This window comes from Macaca fascicularis, chromosome 2 (assembly GCF_037993035.2).
Source record: "Macaca fascicularis isolate 582-1 chromosome 2, T2T-MFA8v1.1".
Taxonomy (NCBI): domain Eukaryota; kingdom Metazoa; phylum Chordata; class Mammalia; order Primates; family Cercopithecidae; genus Macaca; species Macaca fascicularis.
In genome coordinates this window covers 126,211,729-126,232,800 of record NC_088376.1, presented here as the reverse complement: position 1 = coordinate 126,232,800, position 21,072 = coordinate 126,211,729, and the positions used below count along the sequence as shown (strand labels likewise).

The following is a 21,072-nucleotide window of genomic DNA, read 5'->3' as shown; positions in this document are numbered from 1 at the left end:
AAGGTTATACTTTGTACATGTTGACATGAGAAGCTCTCTTTTCTGTAGTTCAAGAAGAAACAAAGGTGAAAAATGATCTTTGGGCAACATATCTTAGTGTTTCAAAACAAACAAGCTTTGAAACCAAGTAAACAAGGGTTTGAATTCTAGATTTGTATCATAAAAGTGGAAGGATCTTGAGCATGTTCTCAACTGTTTAAGCCTAATTTTTCTTACCCAAAAAGGATCTCTCTCTCTCTCTCTCTCTCTGTTACTCTATTAGTATCTGTAAAGGTGTAGTATTTGTAAATACAATCATTACAACTTGTTACAAATATTTAAGAAGGACACAAAGTACTATGACAGAGAGTAATGGGATTGGGAACTATTTTAGGTAGGGTTGTCAGGGAAAGCCTCATTAAAGTGGCGGGTATTTAAATAGCTGAATGCCTATCTAACATATAATGTAGTACCTGGCATATAGTAGAAGCTCAATAAATCACAGTGTTTTTGGTGTATTTGAGGCATAGAGTTAAGAAAATTTAACCAGCAGTTACAAATATTGAAATATTAAGTGATACTCAAATAATTGAAATTTTAAAAATTAACAAAAATAAAATAATGTGAAGCATTTTAAATCTGTAATATGAACTCATGAGTATTGTTTATTAAAGCTGCTCTCAAATGCACTCTGAAAAAGATGCTTGTTAGATTTTAACCCTAGAGCAACCCTCACTGTTGCTCTTGAAGCCACTGACCTCTACTGAAAAATGTTATTAGAAATATTTCATGTCCTCTCCTTCTCTCTGGGCCATCTACCCAACACCAGATCTCAAGATTGAGCCTGCTAACTAGTCTCTCTCCACTTCTCCTCTTCTTTCCCCCCCACAATCTATTCCGTACACAGTAGCCAAAGTGATACCATTAAAGCATAGGTTAGCTTATGTCACCTCCACCCTCACCAGTGTCACCATATTGCTTATGATCCCGCCATGCCTTTTCCTTTCATTTAAAATAGAATTCAGGCTCCTTGCCATGGCCCACAGGATCTCCATGATCTTTCCACCTCTCCAAAATTATTCTATGCTTGGGTTCCTCTCACTCTGTGTGCTTGGGTACTTAGAAAAAACTGAAGATGCCTAGAAAAGAGTTAGAAAAAACTGAGGACTTCCCTCCACCTGGGATACTCCTTTCTCTCCTGTCTATCCTACCTCAATCCCCAAAATTCAGCTATTTAAATACCCCCCACTTTAATGAGGCTTTCCCTGACAACCCTAGCTAAAATAGTTCCCAATCCCATTACTCTCTGTCATAGTACTTCGTGTCCTTAAATATTTATAACAAGTTGTAACGATTGTATTTATTTATACATTCACTGGCCTTTGGTATATCACACCTTATTAAAATTCAAGCTCCATGAGAACAAGAACCAGGTCTTGTATCCTGAAAACTGGGCATTGCATAATGCTTGGCACATAGAAAAGCACTTAAGGAAAATCGTTGTACAACTGACAAAATGAATAAACCCAAATTTCACCTGTTTTCCTAAATGGTAGGTCCCTAAAGACAACAGGCTGGCAGATTGATGACAGCCTGGGTGGTGTTTATTCACTCAGTGTTTATTCACTTGCGAGAAAACACTTCTGCATCACAGCCAAGCTTTCCCAGTGAATTTTAAAAGGAAAGAAAATGCTGTGCATGTAGCCCATGAATTGTTACTGAAGATTCTCAAAGTTAACCCTGGTGGCTGTCAGATTAATTCCCTCTCTCCCCAACTCAGCCATGAATTCAGAGGAAGGGATGGATCCAGGTTTGGGTTATGAACTTAATATATGAATGAGGGGTGTGGTGACAGGTGTGCCACTCAGATCTCTTCTTGAGAGAAACTGGCATGGGATCCAGGGTGGATTAACAGCCTCCAGCCGCAGGACCTTCGCACCCTACCCACCTGCCTCCCCAGTGACATCCACTGAGTAGTAATGCTTCCTCTGGTTATTTCAGCCACTGACTGAGAATAGGAAAGGTTTCAAATCTCTATCATTTGATTTTCTTTCTCTCTCTCTCTTTCTTTCTTTCTTTCTTTCTTTCTTTCTTTCTTTCTTTCTTTCTTTCTTTCTTTCTTTCTTTCTTCCTTCCTTCCTTCCTTCCTTCCTTCCTTCCTTCCTTCCTTCTTTCCTTCCTTCCTTCTTTTTTTTTTTTTTTTGAGAAAGGGTATCACTTTGTCAACCAGACTGGAGTTCAGTAGCATGATCTTAGCTCACTGTGGCCTCGACCTCCCTGGCCTCAAGCTATCCTCCCACCTCAGCCTCCAGAGTAGTTAGGACCACAGGTGCATGCCATCATGCCTGGCTAATTTTTTAGAATTTTTGGTAGAAACAAGGTTTTACCACATTGTCCAGGCTGATCTTGAACTCCGGGGCTCAAGCAATCCTCCTACCTTGGCCTCCCAAAATGCTGGGATTACAGGTGTGAGCCATAACATATTGCTTATCATTTATCCTTGATACAGCACTCCTATGGTGACTACCCTTGTTCATAGACTCCCCTTTGGCCAAGCTAAGACCTTCAAAAAACTTCTCTGGAGTCTGAGGCTCTTCCTACCCAACACTGACTCCCATTCCTTCTTTCTCTCCTTTCACAGAAGCCAGACTGGCACCGCAATCTAAATGCTCTCCCCACCTACTCTTGCAGTCTCTCTCTATCCTTCCTTCAATAACATGTTATATACCTAATTTCATCTTGGTGTCTACTTCTCAGAAAACCCAAACTGACACAAGGGGCCTGGTTTGAGAAAAATAAATCACAATTCTGGCTACAGATTTAAATATTGGTCCTTGTACATAACCCATGCAATATGAAGATCCCTGAGACTGAAGCTTCATTAGCATCACAGTAAATCCACATGTAGCAGAAGCTCTACGTCTACGGATTCCCACCCTTGGATGCACATGGGGAGATTTACTGATGATTGCTTCCACCTGAGTATGGAGTGTGACTTGAGCATCAGGATTTTCAAAAGCTCCCTGGATGATTCTGATATTAGCCAGGATTCAGAACCATAGTTCTTCATGGATGGCTGCAGAGGCAGCTGACCTTCGGAAGAATTTCTGATTCCTGGCCTTCACTTGTTTTGAAGATATTACAAGTTCTGCTTCAGTGTTTCTGCCAGCAACCAGCTACATGATGCCCATCAAGTACTATCTCCAAGGTTTTCTATCCAGGTCTGGAAAATAGAGGTTTCATGACCTGTTTGAAACTATTTGAGATTGCTTTTAGGTTATTAACAATGGTTACACAAGGACCTTGCCAGATACAGAAGTCTTTACAAGTATGATGTGGAAGTAAGGATCTTTAGTAGAGATCTATAAAACTTCCTGGTCACTTACATCATTGAGACTATAACCTCTTAGAAGGCAGGGACCATCTTACCTTGTCTGTGTGTTTGGTGCTATTGATTAGTAACAGGCAATGACTTACATTATAAGAAGGCAATTCATTTTTGCCAAAATGAGCTAGACTGGTATTTCTCAGTTCTCATGGATCTTTCAACTGCATCACAATCTCTTGGAGGTGCTGGTTAAAAATGCAGTTGTCTTAGCCCCAAGTAAGCCCAGTAAGGATGAGATATGTGAAGGATAGGTAAAGTGTCTGCATTTTTAATAACTATTCCAGACAATTCTTATGCAAACCAAGGTGCCTCCTCATCTCTGGTGTGCTACACAGAGTACAGTTTGTCTCTGAGCACAGTTTGGAGCTACAGTTTGTCCCCAGTTAAAAATACAATGCTCCATTTCCCTGTGAAGACTTTCTTTCATCATAAACCTGTCTTAGCACTGAATCCAGCCCACTTGAAACTACCACTTGATTGCAAATTATTTGATCAAGAGTAGATTTTGCAGATCAAAATGAAAAGAATTTTAAATGGGCTTTAAGAATGCAGTAGATACAAAAGTAAACACTCAGCAAACATATTGTGATAATAGAGAAGATAATTTTAAAGTTCTCCATTATTCTGCAGCAAAAATCCAGACAGAAGCAGGAAAGGAGGAATACTTCTTACTGTTCCCTAGCACTACACACTCAAGTTGACATAGTGAGTCTAATTCATGCCTTCCTCAGTTCTCATGTGAATCTTGAAATGGCTTTCTAAGTGGCCTTCTGCCTTAATGCTTCCTTACATCCTATGCCTAATATGACCATCCCACTACATTGGGGGATCATTCTGCAATACCATATTATTCCCTGCTTAATAGCCTACAATGCCGCACTGCTTAAAGGCTTCTTACTCAAAGTGTGGTGATCTATGGACCAGTAGCTTTGGCACTATCACAGAGCTTGTTAGAAATGCAAAATGCAAGTTCTATCCTGGACATACTGAATCAGAATCAGTGTGTTAGCAAGTTCCCAAGATGCTTCATATATTATGTCGACTGAAGAATCACCAGATTCATAAATTTGGAAAGGAGAGCTTTATTTCTCCTAAAAGGTTGCAGCGTGCAGGCTGGTCATCCCACAGGCTGGGACGTGTACTCTTGAACTCTTGAGCAAAAGCCGAGAGCAAGCATTTCTAGGAAGGGAAAAATAATATAGGAATTTATGCCAAATGGGCTGGCCAGGTATACATATTTAATAAGCTATATGAGTCATGAATATTTATGAAAGGAGAAGCATGCACATGTGCAATTGAGCTTCATGCCTCTTCCTGGGTAGTGTGTTCCAAAAGGACATTAACATGATCCAAAGGTGGAGTTCTTGACCCTCTGACATCAAAAGGTGAAGCAGAGGACATGAAAACCGTCACTGCACATCCTTCAAGAGTTGGCCAAAACTGGCCCAGAGATGGAGGTCAGTCTTTAGGAAGGGATGCATTGTGAAGCTGGTAAGCTGTCACCTGGAAACTATAAAGAGGGAGGGAGAATCTGGTCACAGCCTCAGATGATTGACTAAAGGTGACAAAGGAATAAAGCATCTGTTTCTTGTTTTCTAGAGCTGGTTTCTGTGTACTCCTTAAGAAAGAATTCTAGTTAAAGGTTCATAAGGAGGAGTGATATGGTTTGATTCTGTATCCCCACCCAAATTTTATCTTGTAGTTCCCATAATTCCCATGTATTGTGGGAGGGATTGAATCATGGGGGCAGATCTTTTCCATGCTGTTCTCACGGTAGTGAATAAGCCTCAAGTGATCTGATGGTTTTAAAAATGGGAGTTTCCCTGCACAAGTTCTCTTCTCGCTTTGCCTGCCACCTTCCTTGTAACACATGACTTGCTCCTCCTTGCCTTACGCCATTGTGAGGTCTCCCCAGCCATGTGGAACTGTAAGTCCATGAAACTTATTTTTCTTCCCAGTTTTGGGTATGTCTTTATCAGCAGTGTGGAAACAGACGAATACAAGGAACATATTAAGGTGTATCCTACCTCCTATCCAATCATTACTGGGAACTCAATGTTTAAGGTTTCTCTGAGGTCCCCTTGACCAAAAGGGGGCTTGCTCAGTCAGACGTGGAGCTTAGGATTTTGTTTTTATTACTCAGTTATCAGAATGTGAAAAGCTTTAGTTTACTGCATAATGTACAAGTTCTTTAGCCTGGTATGCAAAGCTTCTTGTGATTTGGCCCCTGCTCTTTTATTTATTACTCTCTTTCCACCTTCTTCAACTGAAAACCATCCACAATTCTGCAAACATACTATGCTATTCCACTTATACTAATTTTTTTTTTTTTTGAGATGGAGTCTCACTCTGTCACCCAGGTTGGAGTGCAATGGCATGATCTCGGCTCATTGCAACCTCTGCTTCCCAGATTCAAGTGATTATCCTGTCTCAGCCTCCCAAGTAGCTGGGACTACAGGCATGCACCACCACACCTGGCTAATTTCTTTGTATATTTAGTAGAGATGGGGTTTCATTCACTATGTTGGCCAGACTGGTCTTGAACTCCTGACCTCAGGTGCTCCACCTGCCTCAGCCTCCCACACTTACTCATACATTTATACATGCTGTTCCTGCTACCTGGAATTTGCTTAGGTATTGCTTCCCTGTGAAGCCTCCCCTGGTACTTCCTGAGAAAGTTATTGTATTTTTGTTCCCCTCTGAAATGCTTCTTTGACATCTATATCACATTATGTTGTGATTGCTTTTCATTGGTCTGCTTTCCTAGACTGTGACCATGTGGAGAGTAGGGCCTGTTTTTATTTTTAATCTTTGCATCCTATAACTAGTACAATCTCTGGAATAGAATTGATTAAATAGAATAGGTACTCAATCAATATTTGATGAATTAAGCACTCAGGAAATATATTGCTCAAAAACTCAATGACCATAAAAGTCAGAACAATGCATATGGTTATATAATGCAATCAATGATGTGACTGGCACTCCCCAGTGTTATGCAGTATACAACTGGACATGACAACTGTGGTAAAGATTGTTCAGTTTATGTATCACTTAAGTGTCAGTGATGACAAGTAACAAAAACCAACTCAGGATAGCTTATGGCAAGAATGGGAATTTATTATAAGAATAAAGGAATGACTTGGGGAATGGCTTGTAACCAGAATTTATGAAACCAGACTAGAACCAGAAATCCAAACATTTTCATGACTTTCTCTTCATTTCTTATGGCTGTTTCCCTTTGCACATCAGTATTTGTCTTACTAGATACAGACAGGCTTTCTTTGCTCCTTGACACATACACATTAACGGCTATCCCATTGCCCTCAAGTTTAGGTATTACTGGTTTAACCACTTGCAAGAACAGAGGTAGAACATCTGAGAATCCCAGGGAAAACAATTTGGTTGGCTTTGCTTGGATAGTCTTAACCTACTGACTAACCAGCCATGGCCCATAGCGCTATGCAATTCAAACATGACTTCTAGGGACATATTTCTGTGGATATGAAGACAAGAGTATCCCCCAAAAGACAGAGTTTATCAGCTGGTGACTGGAGCCATACCTTAGATAAATGGGGATCATTATACTTTAATTAGGTACCAGGCTGGCTTTGCCTACTTAATACTAACAGTACTAATGAGATAGAGGCCATAGGTTCTATCTCTATGTTGGTCAGGAAAACTTTTTGCTTGATATTTTGCCAAATAGCAAAGAAACTGCGTTCTAAATAGTTATGTCAATAATTCTTTGGGTAAGACTTGCTTTCCATTACTTTCCTGGTCCAACTTCCATAAACTGTAGTGAGAAAATGAAGAATAGAGTCATACATGCAAAGAAAATAAGGGCTAGCATCGCCTAATAGACTGTGACTTCATTGAGGGAAAAAAGTGCTTCTTTTTATTTTTGTCTTCTTTCCCCTTCCCAGAAACTAAAACATTTCATGGGCCATGTGAATCTTCTAGTGGATTGAATTAAAATGGACTGGACCATTTTTAATTCCAGGCACAGAGGCTGATTAGAACAGTGTCACAAGTAATGTATAAACAAGATGTTGTGAGTTGCTGAAGATGCAACAATTATATTATAAAATTTTAGTGGCTTCCAGATGAATGGAATCTTAATTTATGATGAAGGTAATGGTGTTACAGAACTACATGTCTCTAAGGTAAATTATTTAATCCACCCAAACCTAATTTTCTATGTTGGTAAAAGGGAAATGATGATAACGTCTACCTTATAGAATACTTGCATGGCTTAAGTGGGAAAATGTATATCAAACATTTGGCACACTGCTTAGCACATAGTGAGCACTCAGTAATTGTTAACTATTATTATTATTTATGGATTTATTTCAAACACTGTCTAGCTAGCTAAGGGGGACTTTGCCAAGACACTAGGCACCCACATGAGGGAGTTAATATTTCTAGATTACATCATAATTCCAAAACATACACGATGGCTTGGATGCCATAATAACTTCTTACACCTAGCTAATTCGCCATTAGGGAGCTTAGAAAGATAATGGTCAATGAGAAAATGTACCACAAATCCATGTATGTTATTTCTACAGCCTGTCCAATTCCCAGGGGACAAAAAGCTCAACTCAAAGTGTTTGGGGAGATAAAAAATTACCGAGTAAAAGTTAATGGCAGAATAACCCATTTTCTGCCTTCGATATGGCCCAAACGTCCACCTCTCTTTCTAACCTCCTCTAAATCACCTTGACTAAAACATTGTCACTGTTTGGGTCAATAGGAAGTAAATGCCATTTTTTTTGTTGTTGTGATTAGAAACTCAGGTATTGAAGAAATCTTGACCAAACTATCTTAGCTTCTTTTTCAGCATCTATCAGCCAGAAGGTCCTCAGTGCATTCTTCAGTCTTTTCAATTACATCTCCAAAATAGATGTCCCAATTGCCAGTGGGGATGTCTAAAACCAGGAAGCTACAGTCTGAACGATTTTCTTAATAAAGAATGAGGAGGCAAAAGAGAAAATTCATTGAACTGAAAGAAATCCCAATGACAACTGGCTGTCCAATATTCTATAAGCAAATTCTGTCAAAAGATCCAGAGTAAAATTGCTTGGGTCAATTTACTGAAGGTATAAAAAATACCAACTGGTCAAAATACCAACTGGTCCACCCATAAACTAGAGAGCTTCCAGTTCATTCACCCATCCATCTTCATTTGTTTGGGTGTGATTTGTCAGTTTCCTCCAAAAGACTGTAAGCTCCACAGGGCCAAAACCACAGGTGTATTACTTTACTGTTGTAACCCCACTACCTAGTACAGTGTCTGGCATAGAGTAGGCACTCAAAAATGTAATGAATAAGCATGGATTCTTTTATGTTATGGGAATATAAGTCTCTGTGACAGATTATGTGCCCCAGACGCAGATGCTGAGTAAGATTTGAGGTGCAGACCCTACACAGCCTTGGCCAACCTGCCGGGAAATCTTTGGAGCAAGTTTAGGCTTTCAAAATGTTTTATTAAACCAAACTAGTTGTCCTTTTATGTCTCCACTTTGCTCAATACAATCCAATGGATACAGGCTGTTTCAGGAAAGGCATGACTTCGGGCAGGCAGGCTCTGCAGCTGATGGCAACCTTGAAGGAGCTGACACCTAGAGGCTGTCTGCTGACCTTGTTCTCACACAGCTGAGCAGTATGTCCTTCCTTGAAGGGGTTACAGGGTGGTGCATTTTGTGGAATTTTATTACTTTGCTCCCTGGTAGAGATGAGACAAAGGGTAAGACCTGGAGAAGAAGGTTCTCTGTTGGCTGAGCACAGTGATGAATATCTGAATGTGCAAAGAGACCTCAAACTGAGTTTAAAGGTGATCGAGAGAGATGAACTGCCTTCATAATACAATAGGAGAGGTTCTTTTGTTTGTTTTTAATTTGCTGGAGGACAGTGGTGAGGGCCAAGAAATTGAGCTAAAGACTTATGCCTGAGGCCTAAATTACCACGCATTATAAGATTTTTTAAGCCCTGAGAGACAAATATTTAATTTATCTGCTTATAAACCTACAGCATCACTTCCCACCTCTGGTGACTATTACTCTGTACCTTTACTAAATATATGCTTCATATATACATGTTTCTATGTTGTCCATTGGAGTACATTTTTAAAGTCAAGCTCTACACATGTTAGCTTAAGCAAATACCAATGCACTTAGTATTAAGAATGTGGAACACAGACTTAACCAGAAATATGGAAAAACTACTCGACAAACTTAGAGGAGCTTACAAGTCTATGGATATAAGAAAATGAAATGGTCCGGGTACGGGGGCTTACACCTGTAATCCTAGCACTTTAGGAGGTCAAGGTGGAGACCAGACTGGGAAACATGGCAAAACCTTGTCTCTACCAAAAAAAAAAAAAATTAGCCAGGCATGGTGGCAAAGTGCCTGTAATCCCAGCTACTTCTAGGGCTGAGGTGGGAGGATTGCTTGGGCCCAAGAGTTTGAAGCTGTAGTGAGCTGTGTTCATGCTGCTGCACTCCAGTCTGGGTAGCAGAGCAAGACCCTGTCTCTGGGTGGGGGGGGGGGGGGGAACAGAAACAGAGAGAGAGAGAAGAAATAAACAGGGAAAGAAAGAAAGAGAGAGAAAGAGAGAGAGAGAAAGAAAGAAAGAAAGAAAGAAAGAAAGAAAGAAAGAAAGAAAGAAAGAAAGACAGAGAAAGAAAGAGAGAAAGAGAAAGAAATAAAGAAAGAAAGAAAGAGAGAAAGAGAAAGAAAGAAAGAAAAAGAAAGAAAGAAAGAAAAAGAAAGAAGGAAGAAAGAAAAAAGAAAAGGAAGGAAGGGAAGGGAAGGGAAGAAGGGAAGGGAAGAGAAGAGAAAAGAAAAGATGAATCTTATTAAGTAGCAAAACGAGGGCATCACCAAGTAAACCTGGTAATTATCCAATCTGACCAGTCTACATTTTACTCTTCCTTCCAAGATTCATACCCAACAGTGATAGAATACATGTAAGCACACATACCTTGTTTCTATCCTTCATTAATCAATTCTCAGCCTTTTGGCTAAGATCAAATGTCTATCCTTTATTGACTACCCTTGTAGGGTTGCTCTCCATGCCCATTGTGCCCACAAAAGTGATTTCATGGAAATCAGAAAATGAGAACAGAGTGTCATGTGCGTTACACAGAACAGAGAGAAAGACACACATCAAAGTTAAACATCCACTGCGAATAGGAACCTTGAGCACAAGCCCACTAGAAACAATGCCCAGAAATTCTGGGGATAATATGGAATGTGGGTTTTGAGATGACATTTATGTTATAATATTCTTCAAAGCAAGACCAGTTTCAACTGGTCAAACCAGTTTAAACTCTAGAGCAGTGTTTGCTAACTATGAGTGATTTTTGCTCCCAGTGGACATTTGGCAATATCGAAGGCACTTTTGGTTGCCACAACTAAGGAGCTGGGCTGATTGATATCTAGAAAGTAGAGGCCCAGGATGTGGTTGAAGCCTACAAGACAGAGGACAACCCTCTACAATAAAAAATTATCTGACCCCAAATATCAACAGTGCTGAAGTTGAAAAACACCTCTCTAGAGTGAATTTGTTGGGACATGTGTATCTGACAAGTCCTGAGTCAGGTGAGCTTGATCTAGCAGCTCCAGGGAAGCCACCAGGCCACGAGTTCTGCCTGCCTTTTTGTCTTGCTTACTGTGGCATTGGCTTAGTCCTCAGGATCTTGCCTGTCACCTGCCAGCTCCAGACACCCCCTGTGGTATCAAAACAGCTGCAGAACTTCCATCTTCACACCACGCTACTCAAGAGAAGAGAATTATTTTCTGCCAGCTCCCACACAAATCCTCAATTACTTTTGGTCAATTTGTACAATAGGTTAAGGACCAACACTGTGGTCAGTGGTTCAGCTACTCTCTGAATCCAGTGGTTCTCAACTTTAGCTCTCATCGGAATCACCAGGGGGGTTTGTTAAAATACAGACTGCTAGGGTATACTTCAGTAGGTCTCAGATGTTTTTTCTATGAAGGACCACATGGTATGATTTTAGGCATTGCAAGCCAGGTGAGGTCTGTTTTTCCTTCTAGTCTTCCTCCTTCTTTTCTTCTCATTTGTGGCCCCCTCCTCCTCTTTCTCCTTCTTCTCTTCCTCCTCCTCCTCCTCATTCTTTAAGCAAGCCTTTAAAAATGTAAAAACACATTCTTAAAACATAGGCTGCACAAAAACAAGTCACTGGCTGAATTTGTCCCTAGGCTGTATTTTTGTTGACTCTGAGCTTCCCCTGTTTAACTCACTGTATTGTTTACAGGAAAAGTTTGCAGAATCCAAGTAAAAGCAAATAATTGTAAGAGAACTCCAGAAGGTAGCAGAGCTGAGGGAGAGTACCCAAAAGAGGACATACTTGGAAGGGGGCCACCTTCCCAAGGCTGGGATTCAGACCTAATTGGAGAAGGTTTGCAACTCACTAGGTGGTAGAGAAATTTGCTGTTTTGCTAGGTCAGAGCTGGTCCACAGTTGCTGGACAAGCAGGAAGTAAACCTTGGGGCATAGGTGTGGTATGGCTGGTAACTGGACGTGCAGGATTGCAGAGGGTGTTGGAGAGGTGTGGGCAGAAAGCTTGAATGTGTAGTGCTCTGTTGAAAAGACCATGGACAGGTGAGACTAACCGGGGTTGCTGAGTCATGGAGGGACTCATGCTCTGGCTTCATGATAAGGGCAGAACCCCACCACATGTCTTCCCTTCCACACCAATGACTGTCAGTGCAGCTCTTGGAACACACAAGAGAGCCCCTTTTCTCCTCTGATGTGCCTCCAGTGCCTGCTACTAAGAAAGCTTAACATTGTGCTTATAGTAAAGGATAAATGCTTCAAGGAAGTCCACCATTATTACAGAGCAGGTATCGAAGGGTAAATTTGGAGACGAAAAGCAAAAAAATGATAAATGGTACACATGTAATTTTGTATAATCCTTATAATGACCCTATGAGGAAGGAATAAAAGTTACTCACATTTTATAGCTGAGGAAGCTGAGATTCAGATAGGCTAAATGATTTTCCCTAAGTTCCATACACAGTGATTGGGAGAGCCAGGATTCAAACCTGAGGAAACTAATTCCAAAATATAACAAGTGCAGTCTACACTCAGCCAACCAGATTAGCACCGGGCTCTGTTATCCATGGCTCCTCTCCTTTCCTTAGGTGTTTGATATAGTCAGGGATAGTGAAATTTCAGGAAATAGTTACAGACCAGAATTGAAGATCACATCATCATTCTTTTTTCCTCTTTAATACTCAAGAAAATTTAATTGTTTCTTTCATCAAAAACATTGAGATGCTTAACATAAAATGTATAACCTCTCTGAAAAGCTTTATCCTACTAGAGTTTCAAGGGGAAATAATGAAAGAATGCATTATAAATTCCGGCCACAAACACATCTATATTTTTACTCAGTTTTGTCACTGTCACAAATACTAAAAGTATTGGAGAACACTTGATGAATCTTCTGGAGTTTTTAGCATCTCTGAGCTTTGGTCAAAAATCTAATTTATCATTATCACTTGTCCCTTGAATGTTTGTATCCTGTTTTGCAAACCTCACAAAATGATCATTTCCTTGCTTCCTAAGTAACTTTTCCTCATGAATCCTGCTTTATAAATACCAATAGAACCTGAAAGAGGCCCTTGGGAAATACCATTTACATGGGATAAAGTAATTGTCAAGGCCCCACAATTACCAGGGCCACTTTTTTATTCTGACATTTGTATTAAATAGACATTTGCAGAATGTGTCTGTTTCTGAATTTGGTGGGATTGGGTCCTCTTATTTACTCCTACTTTAACAAAATCAATGTTTTAAATAAAAACTAAATATGTTAAGATATATTAATAAATGTAATGTACGCACATTGCAGAAAATGTAGACAGTACAGTAAAGCCCAAAAAGTCAATCCAGTCACATTTCCACCACCCAGAGGCAGTCATGGTTTGGAATGTTTCCTTTCAGGCTTATTCTTTCTGGATGTCAAAGTATAGCACATTGGCAATAGGTTTGTCAATACAGTTCATACACTGCTTTTCTACAAATGACTCGTTTTTTAAACACCTCTGAATCTTTTATACTGGCTATAACAATAGACACAGAAAAGTGCTCAGCTCATAAGTATACAAGCTCATGAATTTCCACAAACTGAACATGCCCATGTAACCAGCCTCCAGATCAGAAACAGAACATCACCAACTCCTGGGAATGCACCTCCCCAACCCCTACCCCGTGCCCCGCAGTCTCTATCCTGCTCCAACAGCAACCACGGTCTGGTCTTAACATCCATCCCCATAGATCTTGATTGTTTAAAACTTTATATAAATGCAGGCATGAAGTATGCTTCGTTTTTCTTATGCAACACCTGGCATGTGTGATTCATCACTATGCGTAGTAGTAGTTTCTTCGTTTTCCTTGCTGACTGCAAAACTGTTTGAAACTATATGGGATTAGAAGAGTGAAGTTCATATATACCCTAGTTCAGGAAACCGATCTCTGCCATCTCCTAGTGAGGCAATGTTATTCAGAATTACTTCTCTGATGAGCACTGCAGTGATTTTTAAAAATCTCACTGGAGGGTTAAGGGGAAAATTATGTAAGTGGCTTCTATAATAGCCTCCAAAATTATGTATGTATCCAGGACTACTGAGATTCCCTCTAAATGCAAGTGTCCCAAGTCAGAAAGGGTTTTCTTTCTTAGGAAGATGAGTTAAAAACAGAATGAGCAAAATATCAGGAATAGACAAAGCAAATAAATGAGCTCACAGGAATTTCTTTAATTCTGATTATTTATGGGATTCAGCTACAATTCAAAGGGATTTCTTAATTCATGAGAACATTAACTTCTTGATCATTTAGAGCAGTACTACTCGAAGTAGCAAGGACCAAGTAGCTTTGGACCTTGAACTGACAGCATCAGCTTCACAAAAGAGCTTGTTAGAAATGCACATTCTCCAGCCTCATCCCTGGGCCTGCAGAATCAATATTTCTGAATATAGGGCCCAGATATATTGGTTTCAATGAGCCCTGCAAGTGATTCTGATGCTGACTAAAATTTGAGAAACTTTGTTTAGGAGCAAGAGATGGTAGTGGTAAAAAGCTTGCGGGGGAAGGTGAGGGAGCAGAGAGCAGTGGCTCACAGCAGTAATCCCAGTGCTTTGGGAGGCTTAGGCAGGAGGATCACTTGAGGCCAAGAGTTCAAGACCAGCCTAGGCAACAGAGCAAGAACCCATCTCTACAAAAATATTAAATATTGAAACAAAAATTTATCTTGTTGTGGTGACAAACGCCTTTAGCCCTAGCTACTCAGGAGGTTGAGGCTAGAGGATCATTTGAGCATAGGAATTTGAGATTGCAGCAAGCTATGATTGTACTACTGCACTCCAGCCTGAGCAACAGAGTGAGACCCTGTCTCTAAATAAACTAAAAATCAGTGTATGATCCTGAGCAAATTACTTAACCGTTTTGAGACTCTGCTTTGTTACATATAAAATTAGATTGTAATAGCAACCTCATAGGATTTCTGTAAACTTTAGACAAAGACAATGCCCATGAAGGGCTCACCACAGTGCTAACTAAGGAGTTCTTTTTTTCTTAGGGGTCCGTATTTGGCCTTTAGGATTTCCATGAAATTCCTGATTAAACCATAGGTAGATAAAATGGGCCCAAGTGGGCTGATCAGAGACTCTTTCCTAGGAGCTTAAAGAAAAAGATATGAGAGTTTTAGTCTTCACTCCTCGCTTGACAAGTGAATGTCAAGGGCATGTGAATAAGGAAGCCAGGGGCAGCTGTCTTCTGCCATATGGGCAGAGATGGAGATTCAGCAGGAGTGTCGAAAAAAGAGAAGAATGAAGCGGAGGTGCAAAAATAAATGAAAATGAGAGACCATATGGCCTCAGAGAAAGAGAGAGAGAGAGAGAGAGAGAGAGGAGAGAGAGAGAAGGAGAGACAGAGAATAGATACTCAATTTTTCAACCCAGACTCTTCAGAGGTCAGATTATAATTAATACCCCATAAAATGCTCCTGTATCCTTACACTATAGCCCCTTAATATTTCAGCTCATTTGAGGAGGCACATGATAATTGTAACAAAAAACAAACCTTGACTAAGACAAAGTACAGATTCAACGTGGTCCCAGCAAAAGTCCCATTGCTACCACCATCTGAACCAAGACCCTGGCAGCCAGGACAGTCTTACCCCATGCAGTGTTTCTGATACTTTTCTCTTCCTGCATCCACATATTTAAAATAAAGCATCTTTGGCCAGCTGCACTAATCTGCACAGCAGGGAGAATATTTACATGTTCAGCATAACCACCTGGAAGAATGAAAATGAAGATAAGATTGTCTTATAGCTCATGGAGAAAAAGCCCATAATTCTCTCTTTATAATAATGAGAGACATTTACTCCCTGGAGTCTAATAACAGCAAAGTGGCAGAGAAGTGTCATCATTAGGCTATCTTTTGATGAATTCATTTTGGTAGTATCAGGAAAAAAAAATTCTTAAAGTTGCAGATCACATATAAAAGTAACAAGTATTCTTCATGAATCTGTCTTCTATGTCTCCTTCATGCCCTCCCTCCTCTGATTCACAGCTGGGGGAACAGAACACTTGAGCTCCTGACTGGGCTTTGCAGAAGCTGGCTTTTAGCCAAACGTACAGGTAGATATTGATTACAACTATTTATTATGCATTGAAGGGATAATGGAGAGTACTCCCTCTCCACACCCCACCACCTATGGGTTCCTTGAGAACAAGGCTTAAGGCTCTATCCTTAGAATTCAGAAGAGTGTCTGGGTTATTCAAGAAGACCTGCTGATATCCAATGTTACTTCCTATCTCCTTGCAGTGGTGGAAATAAAATATGAGTATTAAACTCTATAGGCACCACCAAAGAAGTTTAATTATACATATAAAAAGAAAGAATGTATAAGATATTTGCAGAATCTCTCTAATAATGTTCTCTTTGTTTATGCTTATTTGCTGTTTAATGTTTATATTCAGAGAGGAACTTGCCCAAGTGCCTCAAATGAGATCCAAGAGTTACGATTGAATACCATCATTGCCTCACACTTCTGTTTCTGAGAAAGTCATTAAAAAGAGGGTGGGTGGGCCGTTAACCCTCTGTGCCCACCAGTTTATCCAAGTTACTCATAACTTGGGGAAGTAGTAGTGAGGAGAGGGGGCTTTTGAGAGTGCTCAGGCGTTCAGAACACCCAGTTCAACAGAGGGCAGAGGTACTGGCCATAATATATCAATGATGATTTGCATTGTCTGGGAGCCAGGATAGATATGCAATTTAAATAATTTTTTTGAAGTTTGATTGGTGTCTATCTTGTCTGTTTGCATATGTCTCAAAATTGTGTTTAAAAGGATGAAAGTCAGGCCCATCCGTAAAGTGAAATTTAGTTTTATTAAGTTTTAAGGCATTTGTTTATCTTCACATTCACTTGTCATACTATTTCAATAAAAAGTGTGTAGTTCAACATCTTCATTAATAATATATATTAACAAATTAAAGTCAAGGAAGGTAAAGCAGCCTTGTCCAAACTAGCAAATGACAGACCCAAACCCAGTCCGCTTCATCCTTGGGCTAATGTGCTTTCTCCCTGGGTCAAAGTTTTACTTCAGAATAACCCTGGTTTTGTCCAAGATATGAGTAATACAATTTTTAACAATCCTGCAAATAGGATTTTTTAAGGCATTGAAATGCACAGCAAGGGCTAAGATATTATACACCAGGTGCTTTCTTCATTATGTCTGAATCATTCTCTAGATATAGGTTAAGCTCTGGAACAGCAAGTTTCCTTACTTCCAACACAGAAACAGGGCCATGCATCAGGAAGAAAAGCTGGAGGTAGCCCCAAGGGCCTTGATCAGTCTGAAGCTATAAAGAAATCATTTATATCAAGCGGGTGCCTATTTCTAAACTTTTTAGAAAGTTAAATTGCATATGTTTTAAAGTTAAATTTTTGCCCTTGGGAAAGAGTTTGTCCTGTTTTAAACAGGCAGTGTATACTCTTTTCATACATGTTTTTGTTTGTCTTTCTGGTTTCTCAGCATCCTTTGAGAATTTGACCCTGACTCTGACCCTATGTGTTCCAGAGGGATGTCAATCACGGAGTCCAGAGTCCCTGACCACAGCTTAGGTGGAGGACTGAAGATTTGACTTGATGGCAATCAGAATCTCCCTCCAGAATGTTGAATCTTGGGAGTCACATACATGAGGTGGTTGAGGATGGAAGACCTGATGGCAGAATCATGGAGAGACTACTTGTGAGTTCCTGCCATCAGGACCCCTCAGGATGCTTATCCATGTCTTTTCCAAAACCTAAACCTTCAGCTCTCCCTTCAATTCCACAAGTTGACTAGTATCTTCTTACTTGTCTGTCGATTTATCTGCCTATTGCTTAAGTTACTGCAATGGATTGCTGTTGCTTGCAATCAAAGAACTCTAGTGTTGCTCAACTACTGAGTAGGGATGTGATTCTGAGCAAGTTCCTTCCCCTCTTTGAAGATCAACATTCTTATCTATACAACGGGCATGATAAATTAGGTTGGATGTCTCTGTACATGAATAGATGTGACAGTATAAATGAGATGGTCAACAAACTTTTTTAAAAGAATCAGTATGTTAAGCTTTGTGCTAAGCCCAGGGAACCACAAAGATAAATTAGACAGTGTGTTAAGATTCCACTCTGTTGTTCTGGGCATCTAACTTTTTATATAATTAGGATAGCAGCCAGTAATTGAAAACTTTCTCTGTTGAAATAAGAAATTTTACTCTACAGTTGGACAGAAATGGTGGGGGACCACAAAAGGGCTCATAAAGGGAGATGTCTTGAGTGTGAGTATTTGCTGCAAGCAAGCCCCTTGATACCTATAAGCACTTCTGACTCCCCTGATGAAAGGATGAGCACATTATTGCTGGCTTGCTGACTCTATAGCCAGTGATTCTTTTTCCCCAGAACAGCTCCTAGCACATATCTCAAAGCCTTGAGCCTTGACTGATCAATGCTTGGCTAAGCCACGGCAGTCATTGGTGGTTTGGCACAGTTTTATTCTTGGCACTGACACCAATGATACCTTGAAGATTTCAAAGCTCTTACACACAGCTAGATACTTAGCCTGAATTCAGAAAATAAAGTAAGAAATACCACCTCGTCACCTTTTCTATTCTTCTATGCAGACCCCAGATAATAACCACTGTGAGTGTATAGTTGAAAATGTGGTTTATGGCCCAGAATCACCTCACCTGACATCCAATTCTTCATGCACCGTCAGCCTTAAGAGGGGGAATATATAAGACTGAGCTTTTGTTCTGAATTAAAAAGAAAAGTTAAGCTATATTGAGCATCATATTTTACATACCTTATCTTCTTTTAACTCACAAGAACCCAGTAATGTAAGCATTGTTACTACAGTGTTTCATTTGCGGAAACTGAGGCTGAGGATCTACAAAGAGGCAATACAAAGATTCAAATCCAGACTCCCTGATTCCAGCCTCTTGGCTTATCTTAACCACTATACACTCTGCCTCTTGCCTCTCTTCTTGGTAGTGGGAAGTGGGTAAGGAAATAGCTAAATAATCAGATATAATATTAATAACTGTTCTTTTGTTCTCTGTTTGGCATTATTATGCAGGATCTGTAACTCATGACCCCGATAACATTCTTACCTGAGTATAGGAATAGAAATAATGTTCACCTTAGCCTTCTATTTCCTATGTCTTCCGATATTCAACTGTCAGTTACCTACAGTAACATTTTGAATTCCAGATGGTCTCACTCTAACATTCGGGGAATTTTGGAGCCGAATTCCTCTTGGAGCCAATTTTCTCTCTTCCTCCTTTCATGCTAGGGTAGAAACTCCATTTAATATTGAACTATGCAGGACCTAAATAGAATATCAAACCGGATACTCAGGCTAAATCTTATCATGCATTAGAAAGTTGAACATATTTTGAGCAACTAATTCTCTGCTAGTCAATTGTACTGGCAGAAAATATCCAATCACACCTCCAGGCTAGAATAAAATGAGTATACAACTGAGGAAAGTCCATGAGAGTTATTACTATACTAACTATTGGGTTTTCTTGAAGCCTTCTAATTTCCTCCTATTACAGTCATTACCACTTAGTAAGAACCAACTGTGTGCCAGGCACTGTGCAAAATTCTATACAAATATCATTGCACATATTCAAAAGAACAACAAGAGATAAATAATAGATATCTCTATTACCATGAGAAAATTAGGACATAGAAATTAGCCCAAACAAATGGTGCAATCAGGACTTAAACCCAGGTAAGTGACTCCAAAGCCTATATTTCTAAGCACTGATCTAGATGACTTCTACTCTCGCAAGAAAGGAAGCATTACTAGTTTCATAAATCATTCCACCTATGTGCTCAGTGTCATGCACTTTACAAATATTCAGATAAATTCCACCTCCCTCACTCCCACTTATCAGGCAATAGAGGAAATGTATAAAAATATCCAGCCACATTTGTCAAACATGATCTGTTTTTCACGAACACAGTAGAGACTCAGTAGATTTCCACTGATATCAGCTGAGAAAATAATCAATTCTTCTGCAAACTCACCTTGCACATAATGTCATTCATTTGCCCTTGTAGATGATTTAATAGACTTTCTGGGGACTGAACTATCCATCCTATAAAAGACCAACATTAAGAAATGTGAGAAAGTGCTAGAAAGGTTAGACTTTTCAAAATTAAGTAGAATCTCCTTATGCCTGTGTGAAGTGGATGATTTAATTAATAGAACAGGAATATTGGGAGCTTAAGTTAGACCTAGAATCCCCAGGGATATGAATTCTTGAGTCAGCAAGAGAGTCAGTGCCTCAAGGTTGAGATACCCGTCAAAGCGCTGTCCTCCACTTTTCTGGGGTATAAAGTGTTTTTTTTTCTCTTTTCCCTGTGCAACAATGGAGCAGCAGATCCAAAATAACTCGATCCCTAGTGTAGAGACCCATCAGCGATGCTAACTCCACTCATGACCTAACTGCTTGATATTTGGCCAAATTCCAAATATCATAGAATGATATGATATTTTTTCATAGAATGTAGCTTTTTCATAGAATGTAGCTTAGATTTTCCTCCTATGCATTTGCTAAAAGCAAAAGTAACCACCTTAATACCTGTCATATAAAGAAGACATTTTATTGTCCTCAAACAAAATAATACTTAGAAAACAAAATTATAACAAAAATAAAGCAGCCAAAACCCAACAAGAACAAAACCACTATGTGCTCTAGCCATGCTGGGTCCTGACTAGGATTGCCTTAAGCAAGTGTTGGTGTATCACCTTACATCATCCCCTGTTTCCTATTAGTTGCTGTGTTGCTGAGTCTTTTATTCAACTATCAAAAAGCCAAAAAGAGAAGTTATGAGGCAGTTTCTGATTACACAAATATGTAATATCCACATTGTCTCTGACAGTTTATTCAGATTGCCAATGACTTTAGATTTAGAAGGTATCATTCAAAATGACCTAGGATTAAGGCCTAGAAGACCATCATTTCCAATGTATCCCTAATAAGGGTACACTGGATAAGCTACAGAAGGCTGAGGGGGTAAGGAAACCCAAAAAGCTAAATTCCAGAAAGTGGTAAGACCTTCCTAAGAGAGGAAAACAATTACTTTAACCCTGGTAGAATTGGGGGAGGA

At 39.7% G+C, this 21,072-nt stretch overlaps 1 long non-coding RNA gene across 1 annotated transcript; it reads right to left on the bottom strand.

Moving 5' to 3' along the window:
• Window positions 1–10,192: 10,192 nt before the first annotated feature.
• LOC135969525 (uncharacterized) lies at window positions 10,193–20,104 on the bottom strand. Its single transcript, XR_010584784.1, has 4 exons — window positions 19,987–20,104; window positions 19,138–19,279; window positions 15,580–15,699; window positions 10,193–11,522 (listed from the first exon to the last, which is right to left on the bottom strand). It is a non-coding gene; the product is annotated as an uncharacterized lncRNA (long non-coding RNA).
• Between the last annotated feature and the right edge of the window lie 968 nt (window positions 20,105–21,072).